This window comes from Phyllostomus discolor, chromosome 11 (genome assembly GCF_004126475.2).
Source record: "Phyllostomus discolor isolate MPI-MPIP mPhyDis1 chromosome 11, mPhyDis1.pri.v3, whole genome shotgun sequence".
Taxonomy (NCBI): domain Eukaryota; kingdom Metazoa; phylum Chordata; class Mammalia; order Chiroptera; family Phyllostomidae; genus Phyllostomus; species Phyllostomus discolor.
Genome location: NC_040913.2, coordinates 14189277 through 14212681, shown reverse-complemented (window position 1 = coordinate 14212681; position 23405 = coordinate 14189277). Strand labels below are relative to the sequence as shown.

Here is a 23405-nt window from a genome sequence, read left to right as displayed (position 1 = left end):
TCTTTTTTTCTCTCATTCATTCATTAATCCTTTTTTCTGCCCATATTATACTGCCTACATCAATGTAGATTGAAGTCAGATAGTGTCAGTTGTTCAGCTTTGAATTTCTTAAACATTATAATAATTTTTCTGGTGTTTTGCCTTTCATACACCTTTAGAGTCGATTTATCATTATCTACTGGGTTGGCCAAAAAGTCTTCATGTTTTTTTTTTCATAAAATAAAAGACACATTTTCATGTTCACCAATAACTTTATTGATCTGAATATATCAAATATGTTAGTTATTTCCCATGTGGTATAACATTGGTTGTTCTCAATTAATGTTTCAATTTGACTGCTATCAGCTTCAACTAGTCTACCTGATTGTGGAGCATTGTCCAGAGAGAAATATCCAGCATGAAACTTTGTAAACCACTTTTGAAACATTCATCATTCACAGCACCTTCTCCATACACTACACAAGTCTTTTTTTTTTGGGGGGGGGGGGGGGCTCAGTTGTGTTTTAAACTTTCTTGCAATAATAAAGCATAATATGCTGAAAATAGTGCATATTTCTCTCCCATCCTCAATATTAAAATGGTTGCACAAAAGTTCACCAGTTTTGATAAGTTTTCAAAAATGTATGTTGATGTGACAGCTGTCACAATACAACCTAACAAAATTGTTTCCAATGAAGTCGAAGACAATTAAGTGCTACTAGAGCCATCATATGGAAAAAGTGAATGGACTTCTGGCCAACCCAATATAAAGACATTTGCCCAGATTTAAATTAGGTTTTCTTTGTCAGCCTCCAGTGGCTCCTAGAAGCAAACTCACAAGACCCACCTCAGAGTTCTTATCTCTCCAACTAGTTTACACCAAACCTTTGGTGATTAATGAATTATAATTCCTGGTGTTCCTACCATACTGGCCCCAGCTGTGGGCTGCTGCTCCAGATCAGCTGTGGTTTTTCTAGCTGCCTGGTTCTCTAGTTTGCAGGGATGGAGGTCGCCCTGAGACCTTAATTATCTGATGACTTTTCCCTTTGTTCAGTTTTCTCTTTTTCTGTTGTAAAGACGTAACTGATTGAGTCAAGCTCTTTCCGTGTCTGAACGAAAACTGGAAGTTCTCATGACTGTTTGTTTTGTTTGTTACTTAAAGAAAAAGATTTTAATCGTGTATTCTAAAACATGTTCTGTAATGTTTTTGAAATAAGTAAGTTTGTGATAAAAATTCTTTGTTTTTAAATTAATAGCTCTCCTTAGTTTATTCTTCTTTACTAGTTCCAGTATAGTTTTATTCTTTTGTAAAAAGCCCAGTAGCACCAATTATTGTATTGATTTAATCATTTGTACTGTATTTCTAAATTATTCTTGTAGAAATTTTGAATGGAATCATCCTTAATATTGCATGTTTCTAAAAGAAGTATTAAAAATAATTTCTGAAGCTTACTTATTAGATGTATAAATATATATTATGTCATATGGTCTACATTGGGGGTTTATAAGATACAACCCATGAGTTAAATCTGGTCCACCACCTGCTTTAACAAATAAAATGATAACGATTGCAACCAGCTCATTTGTTAACATATTGTCATTTGCTATTCCCAAACTATGGAATTAGAATTGAGTGTTATGATAGAAACTAATTGTCCTCAAAAACTAAACTTTGTTGATTCCTGATTTAAATCACTGATCATGAAAAGTTTTCCAAAAGACACTTAAATTGAAATAAAAGCATATTGTTTTAAACTAAGCTGTCACTTTAAACTTTTTATATTAGTATATTTCAATCTTCACTAGAATATAAACTTGTGCTATTTTAAAAACTATGCTAAGCGAAACTAGATATTAAAAAGTTAAAGTGTTACTGATTCAAAATAACAATTTTTATTATTTAATTTAATTTAAGTATAATAGACATTTAGCATTATAATAGTTTCAGATGTACAGCATAGTAACTCAATGTTTGTATTATTAATTCTTATCATAAAAATTCTATTAACATCCATCATCACATAAAATTACAATTTTTTTCTTGTGATAAGACTTACAAAATTTATTCTCTTAGCAACCTACAAATATCCAATACAATATTATTAAATATGAGGGGACCCACAAAGCCCACAAATTACTTATTAACATGTATATTTTTTACATGTTTAAATTTCAGTCACCTTCAAAGTATTCTCCATTTGATGCAACACACCTAGCAAGTCCTTTTTCCACTGCCCAAAACAGTGTTCAAGGTTGTCAATTTTGATGCCTTTTAGTGCTTCTGCCATTTTTTGTTTCACTTCCTCCACATCGGCAAAAGTTTCCCCGTATGTAAGGACTTTTTTTTCATCCTAGGAAACAAAATAAAGTTCCTTGGGGTGAGGGGTGAGATCAAGTGGACAGGGGGAGTAGGGCATTGGGGTCGTGCCATTTGGTCAAAAACTGCTGAGCACTCAGCTAGGTGTGGGCAGGTGCACTCGTAAATCACCCATTATGTAATGGGCAAACATGGTGAAAGAGACTTTAAAAAAATTCACTGAAGCCGAGCACAACCTCTCACAACAATGCCCGCTGGTGCACTGATACACACGTGTTCCTAGAACACTCACCTTGTGGAGGAAGCCTGTCCTACACGCATCTTCCTCAAGAAAATTTTGGGTATTTTGGGTCCCCTTTCACATGGTCACCATGCTATACATTATATCTTTATGATTTATTTATTGTATAATTGCAAATTTGTATAATTATTATTTTTAGGGAATGTGAGAGAGAAAAAACACTGATTTGTTGTCCTCTTATTTATGCTTTTATTGGTTGTTTCCGCTATGTGCGCTGACCAGTATGGATCCCAGAAACTTGGTGTATCAGAACGTTGCTGTCACCAACTGAACAATGATTCCAGGGCTCGTATATACATGTTTGTAGAAAGAACTCAAAGGCTGCTAACAGTGGCATTCAATCAGTATACAAAGTGTTGCCTCACCAATGGAGTTATTTGCTCCTGTCAAGTTCATTTGCCTTTTAGATCTTTAAGTCTTCATTTCAATGTTCTGCATTATATTTATACTAACTTTGAAAACATCCCACTTTTTCTATGTATTGCTGGCCAAATCTCATCAGCAAAGTGTCAATTGAAGTTATTTTTGTGTCATTTATTTCTTCTTTGCCTTTGATTTGCTTAATTTTTTTATTCATCTAATACACAATCTGTGCCTGATACTTGATTTCATAATGAGAACTTATTAAATGGTGCAACTTTTCATTGTCCTTGCATATTTGAGATGAATATTAGAGGTAACTGGGAGTTTTTGGTTGAATTAAGACATAAGATTACACTCTTGTTTTTTCTTACACAACTCAGATCCTCAAAAACTCAAAGACGACAAAAAACTGAACCCTTAACTTCACTCTACACATAAATGAACTCAAGTGAGTTTAAATCTTAAATATAAGACTAGGAACCATAAAACACTTGACAATGAGATATGGCCAGCAATACATGGAAAAATTGGCACATTTTCAATTTTAGTATAAATATAACACAGAGCACTAAAATGAAGAGGTAAAGATCTGAAAGTCAAATGGACTTGCCAGGAACGAATGACTTTATAATGAGGTGACATTGTGTTTACACCCAGAATGTCACTGATGAGCAACATTTGAATCCCGAATTGAGCACCCTGTCTCTTGAAACACTTTTAGAACTGGAGAATGAAACAAAGAAACTGCTGTCCATAAGTTAAAGCAGTAACTAGAGGTTATGTGTTTGAATTGAAAAAAAAAAACAACAAATATACAATTCCAGATAAGTAAGACAAGCAGGACATTACTGGAATAGAGGTATGCTTTATGAAAGACTGTTAGAATGTCAGTTTCTTGAATAAAGTGAAATTTAAATAACATTTTAAAAATGAAGAGGGTTTAAGGTAGCAAAATGCAGGGAAGCAAATATGAAACCAGGGTATGATGACTCAAAGAATTAATTTCAAAAAATTGCCATACTCCTCCTATACTCAAAGATATAACTAACAATGGTGAATTAGAAACCTTTTGCCTATTTTAGGGGCTGAATATTGTGACATCTTTTAATGGTTATAATGTGTCTGTTTATATAAGTCAGTTATATTAAAAAGGATTAAAAAGGGAAATAGGTTATTCTCAAACAAGATGATTAGCAGATAAGATAAATGAACAGCTACATTCTCTTTCTACTTTGTGGTTCACGAAAGCATCTTCTCTTAGAAAGCCCAGCAGAGCCTTTGCCTCCAGCTACTGAGCAGTCCTGGGCATTTTACTGGGATGACTTGACACCCACCAGTTGGGCAGTGCAGCTGCTCATAAACCTTAAGAACTAGTCTGCAGTCATTAAGGATAGCACTAGCACGGAGAGGAAGGCTTTTGTTTTTGTTTGTTCCTTCCTTTGGAGTGTTTAGTACTATAACGGGGTGCAGCCCAGACCAAATAGGGATTTGGAATGGGGTCCAGAACTCAAGGTGTCCAGGAAATATTAGAAAGATATATGGGATGTCCTCACCCCTTCCCCCACAGGTGTGAGCTGGAGGGAGGGACAAATGGAGCAGGAACGTGCAGAGCTGTTTTGTACAGCAACAGCTTTGCAGCTAACCTCTGGCATGGTCACTTAACATATCTATAACCTTTAATTGGTTTCATGGATAGGATATGTTAAATAGCTGTGGCCATGCCTTGAGCCAGGGGGATAGAAGTGACTTCCACCCGAGATGTAACTGGGGGGCAGCTCCCCCTGGTTACAGCACCTGCATGAGAACTTGGAGAAGATTGGCTCCCTGACATGGGGCCACACCTGCCCAGACTCACCATGGTAGCCTAGTAAAGTTGGAATAATACCAGAATGCTGGCAGGTGTAACTGGTTGTAGGAGGAGTCGGAAATGGGGCTGCAGAGGAAGATTGGCTCGGGGATTTAAACCCAGACTCAGCTGCTTCAATGAGAGAGAGGGTCACGTGGCTTTGGCCAGAGTGGGGACCCCCCCAGCTCTGGAAGGAGAGAAGCACCTGGTTTTGGCAGAATGGGGACCCCTGCAGCTTTGGCAAGAGTGAGGACGAGGACCATGTGGCTTTGGGGTGCTCCCTTTGGCCACGTGGCTTAGGAAGCAGGAGAGATGGTGCCGGCAAGAAAAGGGGTGAAAGAACCCTTGCTGGTGGGCCATGAGAAGGTGCCACATGGCTTTGGATTAACTAGAGATCCTGGTGGTGACACAGCTGATGGTGCTGGGAGCCTGAATCATGGACTTCTACTTCTTTTCCTGAGATACGGTACCCCAGATAGGGCAGAGGGAGAAGTAAGGACTGTGTGTGTCTGTGGGTATCCTAAAGGACTTTACTATTTTAACGAATACATTGGGTCACTGCTTCAAGTCTGCATAACTTTAAATAAACGTTTCTTTTCCTTTTCAGAAATCTCTGGCACTGAGAGACGAGAGACGTCTTTCCTTTGGTGGCAGGTATAGTGAACCTAGTGGGGGGTCCTTTTGGTAATAGTATATCATACACACCCCCTGCAGGTTCATGTAAGAGCTGTTTTCACAGTTAAAAAAATTTTTTCTTGTTATGTCTCCATACAGACTTTGAAAATCTGCAGCATTAATATGCAACTAGTGGATAAATTTGGAGTCTTTGTTCTTTCTCCATTTATTTCTGCCAGAAATAATTTGGGGGTAAATAAATACACAAAAGAATAATTACTTAATATTTTATCGTTGAAATATTAATATTTAAATATTAGCATTTCAATGTTGCAGTATAAGAATTTAAAAGTATGACTGGATCAGGAGAGGAGGGAATGTTTAAATTAAATTAAGAGGATTTCAAAAATTATACAGGAGTTATTCAAATTAATTTTTAAGCCCCAAAACATGTAAAAATTTATGGTCCTTTGTCTCTTATTTTTTACAATTAAAATGAAGTGCTTTAAACAGAAATAATGCTTTGGATATCCTGGAGTAAAATATAAAAGAGAAAATATATTTTTGTTTCAACAGTTTCATACTTGGCTCAGATGCTTTAAAACATATTGGATTTTAGAGCCTTTTTGTTATTTAGGCTGACTAAAGTTTAATTTACATCAGCTTTATGTTCTTGTAGGAAAGTGTGGTTATTTGTGACCAAGGAATTCATTTATTACGGCTTCTATCATTGATTTACTGTGTGGCCCTGAGCAAGGCAATTAACTTCTTTTTGACTTTATTTCTTCATTTATAAGGTGCAAGTGCCCCTATTATGGAGGACAGTGATAAAAATTTTAAATTTCCAGTGAAGACAAAACTAAGGGCCAGAGTATACAATGTGATGGAAATCTCGCTGGCTATTTTAAAATGCTAGCATTTAAATTCTAGAGAAGCTACTCAGCCAGAATTCGCTATCTACACGGTGGTAAAAAACAAGTACTAGAGAAATTAAAATAGTAATACACCTAATTCTTCAACAAGGAAGAAATGCCATTTACATATTATTAAAGTAACATCTCACCAACATTAGCTGGGTTCCACAGAATTGTAAGGACATGATATAATGCCAATCAGAGAAAAAGTATTTAGAAATCATTTTTCTTATTATAGAGTACTTGAAAAACACTGAAGCTGCTAGTGATCAGAATTATAGGAAGCTTTATATTAAATTTGATTTGAATTGTGTTTTGCATAAAAATATTTTCCTTAATAAACATATAGTGCCTAAATTGTATTATAAAATTATTTTTCTTTACAGGTATAAACATCTTCTTTTACTGAGTAATATAATATAAAAATACCCTCTAGTATTCATATAGCAGTGGGTCTAGGCTATTGTCCAGGAGGGTAATAAAATGTACAGTGGTAATCTTGAGCTGAAATAACAGCTGCACTGGAAGATGCAGAGTGTTGGGAGAAGAGTTGGCGTTGGCAAGAGAGAGAGAGAGGTTGTAAGCAAGCCTGATCCAAGCCAAAAGAATTTCACTTTCAGTGGAAAGACTGATGCAGAAGAAAAGCGAATAGGAAATGTAAAAGGAGGACAGAGAAGAAAGGAGAGGGTGGGGAATAAAGGGGAAAAGGGGAAAAGAAAAAAATTGTTTCATCTGGCATTTGCTTAGTGGGGAATATTTCCCTCCAAAATTATAGCATCAAATTATCCCTCCTATTGTTCTATGGATATTAAAAAACAGTTTATAAAATCTATATGATCTGCAAAGCCTAAGACTGAAGCTAAAGTTAAGGCAGTAACATGTTGTTAGTTCCCATGCTGCCTGTCAGAGGCAACATAAGTAAATAAATAAAATCCTTCTGCTGCTCAGCATTGCCAAAGATAAACTGTAGCACTGAAAAGCTCACTATCCAAAATCACTAACATAAATAAATGCATTATCTTACTATGGAGTTATGAAAAACTAAAAAAATAAACAGCAAAAGCAACCTATTAATTGGGAAATCTTTTCAAATGATACATTTAATAAAGGACTAGCATGCAAACTACAAGAAACTCATACAACTTATCACACACACACACACACACACACACCCCACAGCCCCGGACAATGGGCTGAGGATCCAAATAGACACTTCTCTATAGGGAAATGCAAATCAATGTCACAATCAATGAGATACCATGTCATTCACACCAGTCAGAATAGCTTTTATATATTAAAAAAAAAAGTCAACAAAGAATAAGCGCTGGCGTGGATATGAAGAAAAGGGAAAGTTTATGCACTGTTGGTGGGATTATCACTGGTGCGACCATTTTGAGAAACAGGCAGATCTCTCACAAAACTTAAAAACACCTGCCATGTGATGCAGGGAATTCAAGTCTGGGTATTTACCCGAAAGTACAAAACAGTAATTTGAAAAGACGTATGCACTGTATTCATTGCAGTCTTATTTATACTAGTTAAGATACGCACCCTAGATGTCCATCATTAGATGAATGCATAAAAAATGTGATGTAAATAATGGAATATTACTTAATGAATAATGAAGTCTTAGCATTTGTGACAAAAAGGGTGGAGCAGGAATTTATTAGGCCCAAAACACAGAGAGCAAGATGATAGATGAAAAGGTAAAAACAAAAAACAAACAAAAATAACCTTTTTAAATTAAAAAATAAAATAATATTATGTGAATAATTTACACCTTTGATGATGAGACAGAGTTTGTAAGATTGTTTTAAAAATCCAAATAGCATTAAATTAAAAAACACAAATGAACAGAACCAAAACTCTGAGTTTTCTATCTAGGGAATTAATTACATAAATATAAAACAATGAAAAACAAAAAAAATATTTTAAAAAAAGAAGATTTTCAAAGGTCAATGAAAGCTGCATGTATGAATTAATATTCATTAAAATTATAAGCTTGAAAAATGAATAAAACCCAAAAACTCATGGAGTCAAAGGGAAAAATCTAAATGATTAGGGAGTTAGAGCTGAAGGAGTTATTCAGAATGGATCACAGAGCAGCAAAGCGACCACATAAAACAGTGACAGAACAACATGAAGGATGTACTGACTCATGTATGTCTAAATGGAGTTCTGACATTAAAAAATCATAACTGCATGTATTTCTCCATTAATAAACCCCAAAGAACCCAAGCAAAATGCTTATTAAAAAAAACATATTAAGCCAAAATTTTTCTAAGCTTTCAGAATAACAGATATTTTTCTCTATAACTATATCTGTATCTATAAAAATACACATATAGATGTAGACATAGTAGAAACAGGGAAAAAGACAAAAAAGCTTTTATAGGAATGATGATTACACTATTTAGAAAATCAACAATAGAAGAATATAAGCCATAAAACAGTGGGATAAAATTTTCAAAATACTAGACAATGTATTTCCCAGTCACCCAGCTATTCAGAGAGTGTGTTGGAATGCAAACTAATGTAGTTTGACCTCATAAACTGAAATAACATCCATAATAAAAGGCAGTGCTCACTCAGATTTGAAAATGCCTAAAGTGAGAATAAAACGTGTACACAGAGATTGAGTTTAGCAAAAGAAATGTTTTAAAGTGGTATCTTAGACTATTTAGAAACATGTCTTCTCTCAAAATTATCTCCCATAATTATGAGGCTGCTTGCCACATCAAAACAGTACCTAATTATGTTTGTTTGTGAGTATGCCTTTTTTTACTTTTTTCCTTTCAAATGATATAATTTTATTTTGGGTTACTAGTTTATCCTACGTAAACAAGATAGGTTACCTTTAAACGATTTGTGTTTCTGTTACCATCGGCGTTTAGATAGAGAAGGGTAGCAAAGGGAACTAGACGTTGAGTTTAATAAAGTGGGAAGTATAAGCTTGTGTGTTTGCTCAGCCAGGAAACTGCAGCTTCACACTGCAAGGGATTAGAGCATTGTGCTCTGCCCTAAGGATTAACTCTCTTCCCCACTTGACACTGATACCAGATTACCAGGTGGGAGCAAGGAAAGGCAGGCACAGCCCAAGAGAAGTCAAAATGGTGCAGGGGGAGGTGCTGAGCCATGGAGGCCTGTCAGTCTACCAAGAGGGAAGAAGGGTTTGGTTGGGAGGTGGACCCATCCTAAACACACAAAAATCAGGGAAGTCGATTGGTCATTTTGACAAAGCAAGTGGCCTGTCCCGCACCCAAGCTATTATATTTCCAGGTAAAGAAAGAAGCTCTCTAGTGCTCTCGCTCTCTTTCTCTTTCTCTTGCTCACCAGGCAAAACATGCTCCCATTTGTTCCTGGGCTCTCTTGCCTGGGAGCAAACAACCAGGTGGGTCCAGCAGCTGCTGGGCCTGCAACAGGTGGCCCGGGCTCCAGAAGGACTAAGTTCTCTGGCAGCCAGGTGGACTCCACCACGGGACCATCCAGGAACAAGCTAAACTAACCTGACTGAGACTGTTAGGGAGCAGCTAGGAATGAATGATTGAAGGGGAAGTAAAGCAGCCACCCCCCTGCCCCACCCATTGTAATTTAACAAAGAATTTAAGACAAAGAGGCTACAAACAAGTCTCGCTAATTAACTCAGTAGTCCTGAGTCTGGTTAGATAAGATTGCCAGATGTTCTGAATATAAAAAACAAACAAACAAACAAACACGTGATTGTGTAAGAGGAAGGGGGACCTTGAAGTTCGGTTTGTATCATTTCCATTATCTGGGAAAGAAAGCCTTTGAAACTCTGTATTAATCCCAAGGTCTGGAAAGGAGAGGAGGACCTGGAAAGGGGGAACCTAGAATCTGGCTGCAGGCATAAAATCCCTGAAATCCCAAACGCTGGTGCATTTGTACTCGCTGGGTGTCTGCTTGAAGCTCTGTGCTGAAGTGTATTTCATGAACAAACTTACAACTTCATGTCCACTAAATGAGAGCACTCAAACTGGCTGGGTGCCTGCCTACGGTTTTGTCCTCATGTATTTCATACATATAAATTACTTACATTGAATATATAAGATGAACATTTAGGTCAATAATCAAAAAATAAAAAAATAAAAATTGGCAAAAGATGGGTATTTAATGAACAAAATATCTAGACTATTGAAATTATAACATCAATAATACAAATTAAAATGATAAATTAAGTATTTGAGTGACTAAAATTAAAGGCAGAAAATAATTAGTGCTGACAAGAACTTGGAGGATCTGTTGCTTTTCAATTTTGATAGAATGTAAATAAACCCATTTAGTTTGTAAGAATGACATTATCTACTGTCATTCAATCTCCAGAAATAAACCCAAAAGAAATTAATACTTATATCCATAAAAAACAGTCTTCAAAATATTTATAGTGGACTACTCTTAATTGTCCAAATAAATGAAATTACCTAAATGCTTAACAGAAGAATAAAAAAATAAATATTGCTCTATTATCATAATTGAATTTATAAAGCAATAAAAATATATTACATAGTGATACAAGCAATGCAATGAATGAACCCCCAAATATTTACCATGAGGAAACTATGCAAAAATATAAGTACATACTTTATATTTCCATTTATATGAAATTCAAAAGCATTTAGTTACTATAGAGTGACAGTTTTGTTTTGTTTTTTAATTTTGTTTACTTCTTTGGTAAGGGTTTAACTGGAGAGAAGGTGAGTGTGGTGCTGAAAATATTCTATATCTTGATGTTGTTTCCACATGCATAGAATAATTCACTGAGTGGTGTGCTATGCTGTGCATGGTTCAGTTCATATAAACAGTACAGCAATTAAATATATAATTTCATGTATTCCAATTAGCCTTGTACCTTTGTAAAGCTGTGATATAGCAAACAACTCTAATTTACCTGATTCACTGCTTTGATGGATTTAACCTCCAAATTGGTTATAATGTTTATAGACATTATTTTTTTACATTTTTATACATTTATACATTTTTTATACATTTCTTCTTTTATAAACATTTTTATACATTTCTTCTTTTTAGGCCAGCACACAGGTAATTGATTTAGAGCAACATTTACACATTCCTTTCTTTGAGTAAAATATGCTAAATATCCCTTCCTATGTAACTATAACTAAAATAATTTTTCTACTCATGATCAATTAGTAATTATGTAAATTACTAATAATACCATCATTAAATATTGCGGGTGCAACTGTGTACAGTGTTTTGTGTGTGTGTACAGTATTTTTAAATGGAACTTAAAGTATTACAAATTGATCATTTTTTGTTTTTTGTTTTTCTTTAGGTCCTCTTGAATCAATCATTCATATGAAAGCTTCTGGTAAAGTAGACTATCTAGTACAATTTCAAGACAAAAACGCAGTGATATGAGGGACTTATCTGTCTTAACTGTGTCATCATTTTAAAAATAGATCTCTTTATACTTCATACTCAAGGTCCAAAAAGTGCCTTGCATATACTATATTTTTATTAAAACTAAAAATATAATCACTTTTTAAATTCACTATTGAATTTATTAAATTTCTTTACATATTTTACCTAATTTATTTTAAGTTAGGTAATAGAGCATATTTACAGAATATTGAGTAAATATCCAGCTATGTTTGGTTATATGGATGTAGTTCAAACTCTATATAACACTCAATTGTTTATTCTATTAAAATCATTATATATATACACTTACATGTTTGAATACATTTTATATTACTTTATTTCATACACAAGCAACCATTAAAGGTGCTTATCTGTTAATTAATTTTAATATATATTAAAAAATACAATGTGGTAAATACTGTTTCATGTAAGTAAGGAAAACAAACTAAGGCCATTGTTTTAAAGATTTATTACCTAGTAGATGATCCACATAATAAATAAATTAAATATTACATTAATGCACATATTTAAGATATTTCTAACACCATTAAATTTTTATGAGTATATAAAGAAAAGAACAGAGCATGGTAACAAAGTATCTGCTAAATTTATCTTAAGTAGTTTGGAAAGGAAAAATCTATTCCTCTTGAACAATAAAAGAACAGAAGATATCTGTGGGAACAATTGACAAGGTATTCGACTTGGGTGGTGGGCACCCAATGCCACAGACCATGTATGATAGAAATGTGTGCTTTAACCTATATAATCTTATTCATCAATGTCACTGCCATAAAGTTCATAAAAAACAAAGAGGCACATTTCAATTTTTCTCCATCCCTAGATAAATACTTATTTACCCTGTTTCCCAACACATTATATATTGAGTTATTTCTAAATTTGACACTCACTTCTTCTATGAAAGGAAAAACATTACAACTAATAGATATATAACATTATACATATATTTATAAATTTATGTAATCAAGTGACCATATGTTCAAGAATTTTGCCTTCTGAGAAAAGCCTTAAATGTTGTTTTATTATGTGAAATGATAACATTATATGCGGTTCTGAATGCCAAGAAACAGATGTCTCTATAATTAATGAGAAAGGAATACTTTTGTTGTATTGGCAGAGATGTTTATGTTAATTTTTAATAATTGGGGAACTGTGGCTAATAAATAATTTCTAAATCTAAAAAATAAAAATAAAAAAGATGAAAGTTAACAATTATTACAATAAAAGACTGAGTCTTCATAAATTAAGATTAACATGGGGAGGTAGAGAATTGAGAGTTAGAAATAATTATATTCTAAAAGGCTCAGTAGATTTTGAATTCTTAGTTTTTGAATTCAAAAACTAATAGTTTAATAAAGAATAAATAAATTTCATGATCATTTTATAGTTACATATAATGATACAACTAAAATACACTTGATAATATGAAGTCACCTGATTATTAGAAAAGGAAGGGTTACATTAGCTGACCTGTGACTCATTTATTTTCTAATTACCAGGAATATGTTCCTGGAAGAAAGAAATAAAGGCAAGAAACCTATCTGATTTCCTTGTCAACATAATAACTGGAGCTCTGGGTAAACTCTTGCTAGCACAAGAGTCCTTATTTACATAATGTTCTTAACAGAATCTTCCTTTTAGGAATACTTGAATAAAATAATCCAGAACCTGTAGAGATTCAAACAATGGTTTTCTGAAAAATGGTATACGAGCCAGAGTTAAAGAAGCATAGATGTTTCGGGGATATAACACTTCCCTGCTATATGGCAAACTTACAAAATTTCACTTGAATGTCTCTTCTACTGTTCTTACATTGTTTGATATCAGAACTTATGTTTGTTCTCAGAAGTCATTTATTTCATGGAAAGAAAAAACACGCAAAGCAGATCTTATGGTCCTAGACCACTCCTTGCCTCTCTGCTTTTTTTTTCACTCTCTTGCTCCCCTGTGTTCTTGAACTTTTTAGTAAAGCAAAATATCCGATTCATAAAAATGTGATTTTAATTCCAACCCTGTGTGTTCTTCTCACCTATTAGTTTTCCTTAAATCATTTATTATAACAAACTTCACACAAAGTGTTGAAAATCAGTATGAATTATATATTTTCCTCCATCTTCTTCCAAAAACATGAATATATTTACAATAAAAATGTACATTTCTTAGGAAAAAAAAAAACAATTGAATGTGGCTGTCTATCTGCTGGCATCCTGTAGTGATGTTTGTGAGGCACACAGTCAAGGAACCTTAGCGTTTACTGTGAAAAATAGATTTGAATCGGTTAGATGTTATTTATGACATGAGAGACAAATGTATTATTCTTCCATTTGGCAATTAGTCTCTCAGCTTAAAGGATCAAGAGATCAAACTAAAATGCAACCAAGTGGTTCTTAAAAGCACAGGTACAGATTCTTGGGTCCCATAAATGTGCATTCACTAAATTCAAATGCACTGTAATTTGATTTGCTTTGACATAATTTTATTTTTGACATAAATCTGTTGTTTAAAATTAAATTTGTAATAAAATGACATTCAATTTGTCCTTAAAGCATATAATCATTTTTTTTTAATTTAAAAATACTTTGGGAAAATAAGTTATAAAGAGAGAAAACTGAGGACCAGTTTAGATAATATAAACATTTATTTAAAATAATACTATTATTTTCAGGATAACTTACTGATCGATATTATAATATATTATTAAAACAAATAAAGTTATATTTTCAATCATTTTATACTAAAATGTTAAAATGTTATTTATGAATGTCTGTGAATAGTACTAAAACCATGTTGAGCTCTGTTGATGTAGGAGTCATATTCGAGTCATTATAAAATCCAATATGAATGCACAAATCCCTGAAAAAATTCAGATGTAGTATAATATCAACACCAACCCCCCAAAATCCTCAGAATGAATCCCACCTACACTAAAGCAATATTTTCAGTTTTCACAATCTAAAACTAATTCGCAAGGCACATTTTCATGGATAAAATTAGTGGCAATTAAGGCGATTGGAAGAATTTATGATTTCTCAACTTATTATAAAATGGGTTAACATCTTACAAATAATATTACTGTAATCCAATTCTATGTGTAGCAAGTACTTGCTTGACATTAAATTACATAACCATAAGACATTGAATGTCAAGCTATTTCACATCATCACAAATTTAATGGTGTAAACCATATTGACATGATAAAGGTCCCAAATTTGTAATGTGTTACTAAATTGAATGATGGTATAAAAACAGTAAAATGATTGATAACCAAAAGTGAATATTTTAGAGGTCCTCCAGCCCAGTACTCTACATAGGAAAAGACAGTTGTGTGATAGACTTATACAATGATTTTGAGTCTCTGTATCTGCCACATAGAGAGTGCATCTCAGTTGAATGATGACAATTGCTTTTGACACGCATATCTGGGCATGTTTACATACATGACTGACCCGTACAAAGTATCTTGTAGATCTGAACTCTCGCAACATGATCTATATTTAATTACACAAACATAACTTAGTGGCAGTTGTTTAGAATCCTCTCATAAGGTGAATCAATGCCCAACCACTTTACAGAAAATAATACAATCTATCTGCAAACCAGGGTGCATTGCATTCAGTTACATCTGCTGCAATGTTCCCATGACATCTAATATCCTTCACCTCTGCCATTACGTGAAAAAGCTACCCCACAAATATCCCTGCCAGGTTCAAAGTAAAGAAAAGGTACATTTTAACGATCACTACTATTTTTAAGGCACAGATCTTTGTTTTTCTGTTACCATTAAAATTTTATTAAATGATCTCTTTTGCCCTATAAGGTTTGACATATTTAGTTACTTCTAAGTTTCTGATATACATAATTAAGTCATGGGAGTCCTGAATAATAGTTTTTCCTGGTTCAATTAGGCAGACAGACTCACTAGGAGACCTAGTAAAGAATTAAAACGATGAACTCATTTTAGCTTTGAGACTGGCTAACTTGTGTCGACTGAGTGCTAGCTTTATCAGGGACAGACACCCACGCAGGTAATAGTAGCTTCGACAGAGCAGAGGCTGCCATTCTAACCTCAGGACAGAGAGGATTTCATTCTGCAACACCGCGTTCCCCTAAAAACACATCTGGTAGCCCTGTAAAATCAGTATAAAACTCTTGTCTAAGTTGAGTATACATTTTAAAAATAAAAGAAGAAAAAAAAAACACTAATAGAGGTGATAAATGGGAATAGGAGTACATCAGATCATTCAGACTTGAAATTACTTGATAATTGACTTTTCCTTACATGGGACTTTTCTAATTATACTTGTATTACTACTAAACTGATGGTTTGACTTAGACAAAATAGTTTATCTCTGTGAGTCACTGGAAGTACAATTTGCATTTCTTTTTGTGTCTCTTCATATTACTTATAATATATAAAAAGCAAAAAGTCTGTATCTCAAAGCAGCTTTGAAACAGACCCAGTAACAAAAAAGACACACTTTTTTATCCAATGACAAGTATTAGAAGGATGCTGAGTGGCAATGCAATTTTTTCTTGAATCCATTTACACCTCCAGGGAGATTCGGACTAGCTGTAAACCTGAGCCTAGCCCCTTACACTTTTCCTCTCTCCCAAATATACAACCTTGGCATGCATTATGTTGTGTAAGAAAACTGTCACCCTTTCAAGTGAGACTATTTCTTCATCTGGGTTTAAGGTTCACATCTTGCTCTGGCCAGAGAGAAGTATTTCCAGAATCTGGCTGAACACCTATGGCCTCATTATGCAAATTATATCCTGTCAGTTCTTTACAATATTTTTTTGATGTATCACACACACAAAAGTCTACCCCATAAGAAAGAAAAGGTATTTTTTACATTTCATAAGTCATTACTCAAATCATTAAATAAAGAAGTATCCAAAACCAGATTGGAAAATTCAGTCATCTTCAAAAGCAATAAAATTTTATATGCTTGCTAATGTGTGTGTGTGTTGGTCAAATAAGCTATGGTTAATCTTAAATGAGTTACAAAAATAAAATTAGTAAAGTGAGGGAAAATGAATTATGAAATTGCAAATAAGCACAATTTACAATTTAGAAATATGCTATATAATTTATTTAATTAGGTAAAATAAAAAAATCTATGAATGTTTATACTTAAAATAATGCTGAGGATGATGATTATGCTAGTGTTTAACATGACTAATTGAGTAATTTATTAATTGACTGATTATGGATAACAGGTAAACTTGGAGTCCTTTGTGTAGACTTTTTGGGCTCAAACACTCTAATTTGAGTGCCATTTCTGCCATCAGATTTTACATGAAGAATTAAAAAGAGAAACGTGGGCTGGTTGTCTCATGTGGTACAGCCTGTGAGTGACACTGCTAATTCTTACCCAAATGCATTAGAGTAAATGTTTTCATTTGAAGTCATAGGCTAATGACTTACTAATAATAGGTTTAACATATATGAAATATATCTTATCAGAATAATTATTTGCAATAATGATAGAATGATGATAAAATTATGAAATGAATCATATGAAAATGGTAGGTAACTAATGTATTATACATTTGTACAAACAAGGCCAAATACAAGTGGAAAAAAAGTCCATTCCTAAAGTACTGATTCTCTATAAAATGTTTTAACTGTAAGGTATAAATATGCATTGCTGTATATACCGTATTTTTTGGATATAAGACACATGGTCCCCCCCGCAATTTTGGGAAGAACGATGGTTGTTAATGCTGTTGTTGAGTTCTGTTTACATTTGCATTGGTAAAATATCGTGTTATTTATGTTGTTAAATATTTTACCACATGTTTTTGCTTCACAATTTTTTTTTCCTATTTTCCTCCACTACAACCTAAGTATGTCTTATGGTCTGAAAAATAAGTAACTCAAACACTCTTGTATGAACAAAGCAACTAGATTGAAATGTTCTTGAAATCAAGGATGTGGAATTATTCTCCTAATATAAAAGTACCCTCCAAATAATAATAAAACATATTTTCTGAAGATAATGCGATAAAATGATAAATGAATGAGTTAAGTATCATTTTGTTTAGTTAAACCTGCCTTTCATTAACTGCAGTAGGACAGATATGACAGGAAGCCCAGATGTTATTTGGACGGATAATTTTATGTTGCAGGTGGCTATTCTGTGTATTTTAGGATGCTTCCGTCTAGTAGTTACAACGTCAAGGTTTCTTAAGTCATTTAAGAAGACCCCTGGCAGGGGAGGGGGGATTAGCCAACTTAACAACATCATTTATACAGGCCTAAATAACTAATATTATATTACAATAACAAGTAATATCTAATAAGTCAACAAAAGAGATAAAATAGAATTATGAAAATAATAAAGTAATTCAGAAATGGATAGAAAGACATAAGGATGAAGAGGGAAGCAAAAGATACAGCATGGATAGAAATCCAACAACATGCTAGTGGTGCACTTAAAGCCAACAATACCAATAATCACAAAATGTAGTTAATGTAAAAAATGTAAAAATCCAATTAAAAGCAGGGTTTATAGGTTTGGATAAGAAAATCAGGACCAATGTATATGCTCCTAACATGTTATGTATTTTAATAGAAAGATGAAAATATTTAAAATTTCTAAGAACAGGTATATTTTATCATGCTAACAAAAACAAAGTTGAAGTAGCTATACTTATATTAGATAAAGTAGATTTCAGAGCAAACATATTACCAAGTGTTAAAAAGATAATTTTATAATGATAAAAACAAATTTCAAAAGAACACAATAAATCTAAGTATTTATGCAGCTAGTAAGAGTTCTTCAAAGCACATAAAGTGAAAACAGAACTGTTGGAAAAAAGAAATAAATCCAAAATTATAAATGGAGAAAACTCAACACCTTTTCCTACAAGTATTAATAAAATTCAAAACATCAGTTAAAGGTAGAGGAGATTTCAACCGCACTTGAAAACTGTTGGCCTAGCTGACAGTCACAGAACTTGGCTTCCAACAACAACAAAACACGTCATTTTCAATGGAAGAGGCAGAAAGAGCACAACTGATCACAGAGTTGAATTTGTGCCTCAACCTGGAAGTGATAACGTTCACTTTTATCAACCTTTCCTTTATCAGAACCTCAGACTAATGAAGTTTTCTGCAAATTATGCAACTTTTCTTCAGAGAACATGTTTGGGGTGAGAAGAATAGGTGACAAAAGCTTGTAGAGTTGAATAATTGTGCAGTAAAACGAGTTACCCATCACTAGGCAGATAAGTTGAAATACTCTAGGCAGGTGTAAACATGCTTTTCTTGGCTACTGTGTGTGTTGTGCCCTTTCAACAGAGGAATATTTCTACTGGTTCCCCAAATAAAAATACTACCTTTAATATTCCAACATATCTGTCCAGTGATGGGGGGGATCAGTTTACTGGACAGTGGTTACATGAGCTTTAAAAAGTGTTACTTTTTAAAAATGGAGTTACAGTATATTTCAAGCACCTAGCTATCTAAGTGAAAGCAATAATTGTGACTATATTTAGCAACCAGTACATGCTAGGAACTTCATGTAAATCTGTTACACTAAAAATGTTGTTAGATTTGACTGTGGAGCAGTTGTTAATTACTTACAGAATTCAAACACATCGGTATTGTTGATTGTTAGGTTTTGAGGAACTAAATTGGGTAAATTGGAGGGTCTAGTTAAAAATATTATTCTTATTCATTTTCTTAAGTTGGCTACAATTGGCCTAAGAAAAGATTTAAGAGGGAATCTGAGAAACAGTTGAGGTACAACAATCTGGAAGTTGCACTACAACTTTTCTATGTCTAAAAATCTTTTGCTCATAGAAAGATTCAAGGACCCCAGATAATTTTTAATACTTTTTATTTTTGTGGGTGTTTTAACATACAGGTCAGTCATAATGTAATTATGTCTTTGATAATAGACCATATTTAATTCAGTATTTCCATTTTCAAAGGTGATTTCTACCTATTCAGTTTTTTTAAAGTGCACCATAAAAATAAAGGGATATGCTAATAATAATGATTCCAATACAACTGTAAGGCTTTGGGAAATGGGAACAGCATTAACCATTGTTAGAAATTTCCAATACTGGGTTTTAGTGTTCTAAAGAATCTAGTGTTTATGTTAATGGGACAGATAATATATAAAGAAAGCTACTTTGTTGTTACTTTAATCTATAGACAATAAGACTTGGAGTTTTAAGAGGAAGATGAGAAATCCTGGAGTATTACTTTTTCTTAAAACAGCATGATTTTGTTTTTAATAGAGATCTGCTTATTTCTGATCAAATATGGGATAATAGTTCTAGTAGCCCTTTGGCTTGCATATTATAAGGGATACCTATTATAATATCGTGGTTTATAGATAAGTGAGGACCTTTCTATATTCTATTTATTTGGAGGCCAATTATTTTATCTGCTGAGTCACACATTTGTTCTCATCCCCAGATTGTTAAATTTCCACTAGCCTTTGAAAATTATCAGCCACAGGTGCTAAATATCACTTCCTCATTCTATTGAGGAATGATATTTCTAATAGAATGATATTTCCAATTGAAATATAATTACATTTTTTCTTTATAATTACCTATTTAATGTCAGAGATACTTTTCAAAATGGACAGAAGCTTCTATTTTTTAGCTGTTGAGGTTTTCTTAGAACATTTTTATTTTTTTCTGAAATCATATCTTAGTCCCTTATTAATTCTTCATTATTTCATTTATGATTGGAAATTTCTCCTCAGTCTGCTCTAATGGAAAGATTTCTGAAATAGCATTATGTAGTATGTATCATATTTTTAAGAACATTTATTTGAATAATGAACAGCTATGCTATTTAAATCTTATACTGGCTTTTTACCTTGTATTGCTTTTAACAGCATTGCTCTCCAAGGCACTAACAATTAAGTAAGCTATTTGACTAAATATGCATTAACACAAATCTTTCATTCCAAAGCAAATTTTTGTCTGTCTTTCTAAAGTTTAAGAAAATCTTTTTAATAGTTCATTTTTATTGTATTTTTCCATTACCGGTTCCCCTCCCTACACCTTCTTTCATCTCCACCTCATGCCCCCCACCCAATCACCATACCGTTGTCTGTGTCCTTGAGTTTGTTCCTTGTCAGGGAGCTGTCAGTCTGCTCTCTATTTATTGACCTTGGCTTAGCTATAAATCAAGGACAAATGCAAGTTGTATAGACCAAAAGGTTTGATTCACAAATCCTAATGAAAGATGTGCAATAATAGTGTTCTCTTCACAACAAAAGCTAATGGAAAGATAGCTTTTTTTTTTCCTTTTCTTTTTGTTGGAGACCAGGACAAGGGGCAGGAATTAAAAGGAGAGATTTAATTGGTGAGAGAAAGAAAAAGAGAAAAATAGTGGAGGAAGCCATGGTTTAAGCAATGTAGGTTTAAAATTCTTTGAGTGTTAATTACTTTGTGACTTTAATATAGTCTTTAAAATAGGATATTGATAGAGAGTATTAAAGAAAGGATATTTTTGCTATGGCTGGGTAACTCAGTTAGTATGTAATCTGGATAGGCCAAGTTTGTGGGTTTGATCTCCCCTCAGGGCACATATGGGGAGCTGTAAGTGAATTCATAAATAGGTGGAACAACAAATCAGTATTTCTCTCTCTATCTCTCTTTCACTTCCCCTCTTTCTCTGTCTCTCTCAAATCAGTTTAAACAAATTGAAAAATGAAATAGAGAATATTTTTAACTTTGAGGCCTTAGGATACAAATCAAAGAAATTGACCAGTGATTATTTTTATTTGACTTTCTTTTCTAGATTTTTTTTAAAAAATAATGGTATTTTTTAACATGGCAATGACTGCCCCATTCATCTTTCTATGTGGCTTTAGAAAAAGGTTGCCATTATATTAAAGTAAGCAAACAGTTAGGCTTTCATTGAAGGCATAGGTAGGAACATGTATTTTTTTTTCCTCTATGACATGATCACGGCTTTCTTGTAGATGAAGTCATGATGCCCAGGAAGGAAGTTACTGCAGCGGTAACAAGTGAGCTCAGAAAAGGGGTCTGTGTTTCCCTCTAAGCAAAGGCAAGAATTGAAATTAGAATTACCATCTCAACTATCACCAATCTGATGACAGATACTGAGCAAAGTGACTCTGTTGTCTTTATTTAAAGTTAGGTTTTAATGTTATAATGCATAAATAATGTTTATTTCATCCACCAACTGAAGGTCAGAGAGAGCAAGCTTAGATTTTGGACCTATTTGATCCTTCCCTCATCCATGTTTTATGAAACAAGCCCTCACAAACTAAACACAGACAAAATAATGACATGCTAAGTAAGTTAAGTATGTGAAATTTTGCACAAACAGACAAACAAAAATCAAGCATCACCTGTCACAATGAAAGAGTAGCATAAAAGTTACACAGTGACTACATAATGAGGTACCATAGATGGAATCCTGGAAAAGAAAATATATTAAGTGCAAACTAAAAACATTGGAGTGAATTATGGACTTAATGATATACGTCAATATATGTTCATTAACTGTAACAAATGTGCCATAGTAATGCAAGATGTTGATAAGGAAACAGTTTGGAGTCTATGGAAACTCTAGTAACTTTGAATTTTTCTTTGAATCCAGAACTAATCTAAAATAAGAGTTTATTTTTAGAAAAAAAAATAAGCCAGTGAAAGAATGCATAGAATAACGTTAAGAATATTTACAAATACAATTATGTATTCCTTCCAGTCTGTGACACAATTGAAAATGCCTAGGTAGCTAATTTTTTCATTGTGCAAATGTAATAGAGGGCATTTACATAACCCCAGATGGCATGGACTACTATGTCATAGGATATAGGTTATTGTCCCTAGGCTGCAAAACTGTATAATACTGACTGTACTGAATAAGGTAGGTAATTGTAACACAATGGAAAGTAGTTGTGCATCTTAACATTGTAAAGCTACAGTAAAAATATAGAATAAAAGATAAAGCATGGTTTTCCTGCATAGATCACTTACAATGAATGGAGCTTACAGGACTGGAAGTTGCTCTGGGTGGGTCATTGAGTGAGCACAGAATGAACGTGAAGGCCTGGGACATTGCCATGTATGGCTGCGGACTCCATAAACACTGTCCTACAAGCCCTCCACCTGCTTCCTTCTGACAGGATCAGAAAGAGGACACTGGAATTACCGATGCTGCTTCATGAACAGGGATGCGAGCTGGACTGATTGGCGCTATCATGGAGAAAGTACCTCGGTAAGGTGTGGATCATTCTAATAGAGACTGTCAAGAGGGATTCAAAGGCGGCCTGAGGACAAGTAGGAATGAGAAAATGAAGATGGGGAGGAAAGCAACGTGTGGGGTTGTTGTGGCAACGTGGTCTCGGCTACTGCACATTGGAACAGTTGTCAAATTAAAACGGTGTGGTATTCATAAAAATAGGTTAACAGGGAGAGAGTATAGAATGGAGGACTCAGTCTTCTGACTTTAAATATTTGTTTTTGGTTACATTTATCTTAACTGGCACAAAGGGCTCTCATCGACATTACATTAATAGAAGAAACAACACGTATCTATGCATTGTATCATTGCAACCTGCAAATATTTCCCAAGTATGGGGGCAGGCTGGCTCCACACTACTAAAGAAGGCTTTTACTAAAGTAGCAGTGACATTTAATACT

The 23405-nt window shown here is 33.7% G+C and overlaps 1 long non-coding RNA gene across 1 annotated transcript; it reads right to left on the bottom strand.

The window, feature by feature from the left end:
* Positions 1–274: 274 nt before the first annotated feature.
* On the bottom strand, positions 275–15167 carry LOC118497472. The gene is made up of 3 exons (XR_004899994.1): positions 15152–15167; positions 14673–14677; positions 275–403 (listed from the first exon to the last, which is right to left on the bottom strand). It is a non-coding gene; the product is annotated as an uncharacterized LOC118497472 (long non-coding RNA).
* Between the last annotated feature and the right edge of the window lie 8238 nt (positions 15168–23405).